This window comes from Dromiciops gliroides, chromosome 3, assembly GCF_019393635.1.
Source record: "Dromiciops gliroides isolate mDroGli1 chromosome 3, mDroGli1.pri, whole genome shotgun sequence".
NCBI classification, from domain to species: Eukaryota; Metazoa; Chordata; class Mammalia; order Microbiotheria; family Microbiotheriidae; genus Dromiciops; species Dromiciops gliroides.
In genome coordinates this window covers 183382045-183390888 of record NC_057863.1, presented here as the reverse complement: position 1 = coordinate 183390888, position 8844 = coordinate 183382045, and the positions used below count along the sequence as shown (strand labels likewise).

The following is an 8844-nucleotide window of genomic DNA, read 5'->3' as shown; positions in this document are numbered from 1 at the left end:
CACAGTAAGAAGTGTAGGGGACAAAGGCAATGTGAAAGCTAAAATAAATGTAGGGGAAATGAGGAAAGAAAAAGAAATAGCAAATTAAAACTATAAGACCCTTGGCTAGGGGATCTGATCCTCTAGTGCAGGAACTATTCCCTTTTTGCCTTCTTTGAGATCTAAAAATGTGACTATATGTGGGATGAGGGAGGTCAGGGGAGGTGGCAGTTAGAAAAAGGTAAATGGGAGAGAAAGAAGGAAAGAGAATCCATTGTCTAAATTCAATCCACTCTTTCATATTTTTGAGAATTCAGTCAAATTGGTTTTTTCAGGTAGACATAATCTTAAAAAAATACTATTTGTAAATGAAGTAAATGTTGTGATAAAATATTACATCACCCCATTAGAACATAGGGTTCTTTTATTTATGAATTGCTGACCTTTGACAAATTACTTAACCTATACGGATCTCAATTTCCTCATCTGTAAAATGAGAAGGATAGATTAAATAAGCATTCATATTTCCTTCAAGTCTGAATCTATGATCTTATATTAATTCAGAGACAACACTTTCAGTATTTGCTCATTTGATATATTATTTTTTGCTCTTGAATGCTACAATATCGAAATAACCATACAAATGAAGAAATGAATTCTTTGTCATGGTATGTCATTAAAATAAGGCAACCATTTCTTCCAACCAAATGCTAATGGAAAGGAAAAAGCACAGAGACAGAAAGATATTTAAAGATAATTTAATGACTCCTCGATTCTATAAATTAGAAAATAAAATATTCAAATATTTATTAGTTTCAAGAATTTAAAAAAATGTCATTCTAAGTGTGACATATATCAAAAGATATATGCATTTCTATATACAAAGAACAGGAAAGAGGTTGTACATCAAATAAAGAATCTCCATTATTTATAGCTCACATTTAAAAAGTATTAAGACATTCAGCACATTAGTTCTAAAGCTTTCCTGTTTGTTTCTTTTTCCCATTGTGGAAAGAGCAATATAACAACCTCTCCCTCATGCAAACCAGGCTATTTAAAAAAAAAATAAAAAGGTAATGAGACCATCCTTGAATTTTGATGAGCTCAAAGGACTAAAGATTCAGATTGTTGATATCACTTTATGATTGCCTGAGCACAAAGCAACCAGGAAGAACTTCATAGTGACTTTGATGGAAGACTATAAGCAGCAACTCAATCAAGGGAGCTTCACTTAGCTGAATAAACTAGGGTGTCCTTAATGTCTATCCTTGTTAAATAGTCTTCTTTTATGGCAAAGTAAATCTTTTTTTGTTAACTGTTGAATGATCTACACGTATTTTATTTCCTCCCAATCTCAAATTATCAAGGGACTGGATTGAATCAAGCTCAGCCTACTATCTGAGAACCTACATCTGTTCTGTGGATTATTTATTTGTTGTTGAATGATTACCTAAGGTTACTAGAACCCAGGTTTCCCAAATCTTTCCACTTTACCATACTTTTTAGAAAGAGGCTAGCTTGATGGAAGTGATTTTGACTAAAGGTGCTACCTTAGAATTGAAGAGTATTCAGGAACACTTCGCAGCCTTTCTAGGGGTATTAGATCCAGGAGACTATGTCTCAGCTTCTATATCAATCGACAGATTTTTTTTTTCTACTGTGCACCAGAATTACCTTTGTGATTTGAGCTGCTAGTGTTTTGCTCTTCTCTATTGTTTCTTTAATTTAAAGAACAGGCTTTTCAATGTCTCCAAAATGCATTACACTTTCCTGTAGAACACTGGGACAAAAATAACTCCATGGAATAACAAAACAAAGGAAGTGATGATTCTTAAGACTACTTTCTTCATCTCGCTGTGATTTTTAAAAGGTAAAAAAAATCTGGCAATTTTTGTGCTACTAATTAAAAGTTGTTAGTTTCACAGCATGGAATACTTTTTATGAAAAGTTATATGACTGTTGAAAAATTATGGAGCTGAATGAGCACTGGCATATCTTTGCAATGATCACTTAAGCTTAAAAAATTGCCAAAGTAATTTAATCTGGGAAATTCTTTAAAGGCCTCACTTGCATTTACATATACAGTAAAACCTCAATAAACAAGCAATGGGATGGTTTGGTTGATTGAATGTTCAGCTGAGCTCACAGAGGCCCTGGTACAAACATTAATATTAGTAATATATTTTGGTCTTGTCTTACATAATTTTGTATAAAATGTATTTAATTTAATTACTTTTTCTTGTTTTCACACTTTTCTATTTCTGTTGAATTTTCATATGAATGTGCTTGCTGGTAAATGAAGTTTCATAGTCATGATTTTATTTTACTTAAGATAAAAGCAGTGAGCTGGAAAGGACCATAGAGGTCATTTAGTTTGCTCCCCTCATTTTTCAGATGAATTTGATATTAAGTGGGCTAACCAAAATCATCCAAGTAATAATTCACAGAGCTATAATATGAACCAATGTCCTTTGACTCCAAGACCAGAACTGTTTTCACATTTGTCAAATGTATTAATCCATTCTTATGCTTTATCAAATATAATCAAAATTTTGCTTCATGATTCAATATCAGTCTTTTATAAGATTTTGAGTTCCAAATTTTTCTCCCTCCCTCCCTTGCCTCCCCTATCCCCAAGACAGAAAGCAGTGCAATATAAATTATATATGCACATTCACATTAAACACATTTCTGCACTAGTCATATTGTAAAAGAGGAATCAGAACAAAAGGTAAAAACCTCAAAAAAGAAAACAACATCAAAAAAGTAGAAACAGTATGGTTCATTCTGCATTCAGATTCCACAGTTCTTATTTCTGGATGCAAAGACCATTTTCCATCATGAGTCCTTTCGAGTAGTCTTGAATCATTATATTGCTAAGAGCCAAATCCATCCCAGTTGATCATCGCAAAATGTTGCTATTACTATGTACAATGTTCTCCTGCTTCTGCTTACTTCACTCAGCTTCAGTCCACTTAAGTCTGATTCAACATCAGTCTTGCAGTACCTGAGGGCTGTTATTCTGAATGTCAGATGTACATTGATCATCATGTATGACTATAGATGTGGACATGGGAGGTATAGGAGATAGCACAAAAGAACTCCAAGATACCCCATATTTTTTTTTTTTTACAAAAGTAAGTCATTATAAAAATTTATTTGGTTGCCATTTCTTTCACTTAATTTTCTTCTTTTTTCTTTTATGCTTTTTAAAATTAAATGCAGAAAACAAATGCAGGTATTTTAGCAACCCCGGCTGTTTTTATATACATTATTAGCAATCATCACCCCATTTGTCTGATTATAAATATTATTCTTAGTGATATTATGCAATTATTATACTGATATAATAACAATTATAATATCCTCATAGTCCAACTCATCACAGGAGTGCCAATGTGGGAGAATATTAGTCAGGGTGCATCAATGTGCCTTGTGACTGTTATGGCAATTATGAAAGCAAGACAGGAGCTCTGAAATGCTGATGAATTGGACTCTAGGACTACCACTCTTTAGGTTGGTAACCTGGTCAGTGTCATGCATTTACTGCTCAGAATCAGATAAATTGATGGGGTGGCATAAGAGTTCAGAAACTATCACAACAATGAATTTAACATGTATCATAATGGAATAAGCAATCCTCTTAGGTCTTCTGCCTCTACACAAAGGTAAGATAAACTGGAACAAATGAGGAAAGAATCCACCAATACCCCTACCTCCTAGAAATGCTTCAGGTCAGATGGCACTGACCACTTTTAAAATGAGCAAAATGGGATTGAGCATGAGATGGATGGAAAATATGAATACTTTCATTATGTACCAGTATTACATTACAACAAAACTGGAAACAAATCTTACCAGTTATAGTCAAGTGCTTAATACTGTCTTTTTTGCAATGGTATCCTCAACTTCAGGTTACATAATAATCATCATTATTAATTATTTAATAATCATATATTTATTAGTAATCATTAAATAATATAAAATTTAGAATTATATAATTAACTAGTTGATTGTTATGATATATAATCATTATATTATTATATTAATAATATTATATTGTTATTAATATGCTATTACATATTACTGACCATAAAGAACAATCACCAAAAAATCATCCCTAAGCCTTTACCACATAAAATAGAAGAAGAAATCAAAGAATTATTAAAATCTGAAGGGGGAAAAGTTGAGAATATAAGACTATTGAAAATCTTAACTCCATAAAGTCAGGCTGTTGTCCTTCATTCTTGAAGAGGACCAAAATGACATTACTACATTAGAATCAAATTACAGTGTGTCTGTCAGAGGCTGATCAGAGCTCAGAAGGCTCTACCACAGGTCAGGCACAAATAATGCATGTGAACATTTGGGGTGGATTCTCTAAATTTGTGCATCCCACATTTCTTTTGAGCTATTTCAATTCTGCTTTGCTCATAGAGCTCAGCACCTTTTTTTTTTTAACCAGGCACACCATGCTCAGCAATCCTTTTTCAGTATTTCCTATGTCATGCAATAAATCCCAGAGTTCTTCAAAAGGACTTTGAGAGTATCTTTGTATCATTTCTTTTGATCATCATGTGATCACTTGCTTTGGGTGAGTTCTTTATAAAATAGTGTTTTAGGCAAGCATGCACCTAGCATTTAAAAATGTGGCCAGCCCATTGGAGTTATGCTCTTTGCAGTAGAGTTTAAATGCCTGGCAGTTTACTTCAAGAAAGGTCCTCAGTGTCCAGTATGTTATCCTACCAGTTGATCTTCAGAATCTTCCTAAGACAATTGAAATGGAAGACATTCAGTTTCCTGGTATGGTGCTGGTAGACTATTCATGTTTCACAGGCATACAACAATGAGGTCAACACAAGGGCTCTATAGATCTTCACTTTGGTAATTAGCCTAAATACCTCTTGTCTCCCACACTTTCCTTCAGAGTCTCCCAAAAGAATGGGTTAGCTTTGGCAATGTGTTAACTTCATTATCGGTGTGTACATCCCTGAAAAGTATACTGCCAAGGTAAGTGAACTTACCCACAGTATTCAAAACTTCTTCAAGTGTTGTAGCTGATGGTTCTGCATATGGATGGTGTGGTGCTGGCTGATAGAGCACCTATGTTTTCTTAGTGTTAGTTATTAGGCCATAATTAGCACAAGCAGCAGAGAATCAATCCGTAGTTTGCTGCATCTCAGCTTTAGAGGCTACATTCAGTGCATAATCGACTGCAAACAAAACATCATGCACCAACACTCCTTCCACTTGTAGCTTTTTCAAGTTGAATAATTTACCATCAATGTGGTAGCTGATCTTGATGCCATGTTTGTCCTCACTGAAGGCATTTGGGAACATTGTTAAAAAATGCTAAAAAGCATGGGAGCAAGTGAACAGCCTTATTTCACTCCATTGGTACCTGGGAAAGAATGAGAACATCATCCTTTATCCAGAACCCTGGCAAGCATGCCATCATGAAATTTATGTACAATATTGAAGACCTTCTCTGAGAAATTAAATTTTGACATAATTTTCCTTAAGCTCTCACAATTTATAGTATCAAAGGCCTTGGTCAGATCAACAAACATTGTGTACAGACCTTTTTTCTTTTCCTGCCATTTCTTCTACAGTTGTTAGGCAGTAAACACCATATTGAGGAGAAAGTCTACTTAAAACTTAAGTGATTAACAAAGCAATATTATATATAATAGACATATATTTGTATACATCTATATATTTATAATATTGTTTTTTATCCATTATTCATACATATATATCAAGTGATTTGAAAATGGAAATCAACATACTTAGACTAGAATTTAGAGAAGCCCTTTTTTGAGTCCAATGATAAAAATCAAACTAAACCAAAACTTAGTAAATTTTAAAAGCCAGCAGTTGCTATAATCATTATGCATGAATGAATTCTCTTGCAATATTTGACAGAAAGTGAAAAGTGTTTCAGAACTTAAAATAAGATTCATAGGAGGAAAGATGGACTTATCAAGAATGTACTTAAGTTATCAAAACCATCTTGGCAGAAGGGACTTAAGAAAACTATTGAATCTACAGGAAGTTGTTGAAAGATTACATTAATATCTAGCTGTTATATGTAATAGGAAACTAAAAAACATATTGCTCAGTTAAAGATAACACAAAAATATAAAATAGAATTTGGAAAGCAAAAGTAAACCAGAGATTTTAAATTTTCTTAATCAGTAATTGAAAGCAACTGTGAAAAGTTTAAGGAGATACAAGGAAATAAAAAGCCACCAAGAAAAAAAATGTCAATCCCAAACTTTTGTATACTCTTTAGAAGTAATTAGAGAGATAAGTCAGAGAGAGAGAGACAGAGAAAGACTGAGAAAGAGAGACTCCCTAAAAGGAAAAATAATGGATCTAGCTTTCTAATTGTTGGAAGTACATCACAAACAAAAAAGCAAGTTGGTTCAAATAAAAAAAAACAATAAGCTTGTGCACTATTAATATAGCATGGCAGAGTAGTTACACTAAAGGAAGTGAGTGAAACTAGCTTCTCTAAAAAAAGAAATAAACAGGAACAAAACCCAAAAAACCATACAACTATGAAAAGCATCAGAACCAGATAAAGCCCATCATCAGCATCAATACTTTAAGATTTACAAAGCACTTTACATATATCATCTCATTTGATGCTCACAACAATGTTGTGAGATAGGTTTCCTCCCTCCATCTGCCCCTGACAATTCTCAGATGAGAAAACTGAAGCCAGGAAAGGTTACATGACATGTCCAGGATTGCACAGATGTCTCAAACACTTCACAGTGAAGCATAAATTCATAGCACAGCCCTTTGTCTTTTTTTTTTTTTGGATGTAAGCCTGATCCCATATTTCTTAATGGAAAGCACCACAGTTTTATTTCCCAAAGATGAAAACAGTATTGACCTCTCCAAATAAAGATTTACAGATATATGCACTTTTGGTTAAATATTTACAGTTTGAATCCCTCACACAAACAGAAGAAGAAAAGGGTGTGCTAACTAGAGCCGGGGGATTACAGAGCAACTTATATATTTAGTAATTAATGAACCAGCCATCTTTTTTTTTTACTTAATTTTTTTAACAGAGAAAACAACACACTCCTGGAGGAAGAAAGCAGTGAATTGGGAAGGAAAGGGAGACAGACCCTGGGGGGAGGGTGGTAAAAATTATTACAACAGCACCTGGAATTGATAGGCCTGCCTAGGAGAAAAACATAGGCACTGCCACAACACCACAGAAAATAGCTACTGTCTGAGGCTGAGCACACAAGTCCAAACTCCAATGAAAGGTGCTATAGATCCAAGTCATAATAATCTTCCAGCTCATCATGAAACAAGACCCACTTGTCTTCAGAGTTCGTCAGATCGTCATCCCCACCTGCTGCCAAAAGCATAAGCAACATCTCGCCTCAACTTCATCATTATTAAAGGGGTTGCTGCTCTCCCTCTCCTCAATAAGCTCCCAGAAGTGGTTCCTTCTTTGGGCCCGGTATCGGTTTGATGTTCCCACTTTTTGTCTCTGAGGCTACTCTCTAGGCCACTAGGGTATGCGTGCTTGTAAAAACAGTTCCCAAACGGGCAGCTCCCATGTCCTTCATCGAAATACCTGCATGGCTTGTTGTTCATTGCTTCCTTGTACTTCTGAATGAGTTTCTGCTTCTCTTCTTTTTCTTCCACCCAGTACTCACTTGGAATGACAAAGTTCGATGTGATGTGGCATTCTGGGCAGGACTTTATAATCTTGCTCTCAAACCCATTTGCGGATGCATTTTAGACAGTAGGTGTGGCTGCAGTTGGAGAGAATCCCAAAGCGGCGCTCACTAGGGTTGGCTTTTTCATAGGCTTTTTCATGCAGATCCCGCACATCATGTCCTTACTGTGCTGGACAGCAAATGAAAGTTCCATGTCCGTTTCATGAGCCTCAATGCAAGATTTTATATGTTGTGATCTCTGGGCAGCATCCACTGGGTGCAAGACCTGCAAACCACACTTGTCATAGGCATCCCCATGAAGATAAACACAATTCTCCCCATAATGGCATTCTCCTACTGCCGCGTTGGGGGCAAAGCTGCTTCTTCATTTCCACATTGGTTTGCTGTTTCCTCTAATTCTTCCTCGATCACCATGCCCTGCAGGGGTGCTTCAGTGCAGGAAGGGTCTGTACGTCCAGAGTAGGGTTGCCCAGGAACAAACTCAATGGCATTTACCCAGTCTTCCCCACCTGCTCCTGCAGCTGCAAAATTTGGATTTTCTGATCCAGCTTCACCAGTACTGGCTTCAGCAAGTTGTTCAACCAGTGTTGGGAAGGCTTGAAGAGGCTGGCGGGTCGGGTTTTACAGCTAGATTGGCAGCAGTCACTTCTCATTTCAATGGCTTGGTATGTTCATATCTGTAGCTGTCTCCATAAACCCAACACCCTCGCTGATAATCTGCATCTGCACACCATGGCAGACTGACTAGTGGACAGGTCATGGGAGTAGCGGCAGTTGTTTTCTTCCTTGCAAACCCCATGCATGAAGTACCTGCAAGTGACCTGTTTGGTCTAGCCACGGTTGCTGCCTCCCTGTCCTCCTCCCGCTGCCTGGGACTGGGAAGTGACTGTGGGGGTGAGGGTGGGGAAGGCCGCTGCCACCGCTGCCACTGCTGCCACTGCTGCCACTGCTGCCACTGCTGCCACTGCTGCCACTGCTGCCACTGCTGCCACTGCTGCCACTCCTGATGTTGTAGCTGTTGTTCCTGAACCACACATCTTAAAGGGACATGATAATAACATTGCCTTTATTGATTATCAGAAAACCTTTGCCTCAGTTCATAGTTGTAATGTTCAAATATGGCAAATATACAAAATAGAACCATGTACAGTGA

At 36.4% G+C, this 8844-nt stretch overlaps 1 pseudogene; it reads right to left on the bottom strand.

Moving 5' to 3' along the window:
• Positions 1-7271: 7271 nt before the first annotated feature.
• Positions 7272-8509, bottom strand: LOC122751638 (annotated as a pseudogene).
• Between the last annotated feature and the right edge of the window lie 335 nt (positions 8510-8844).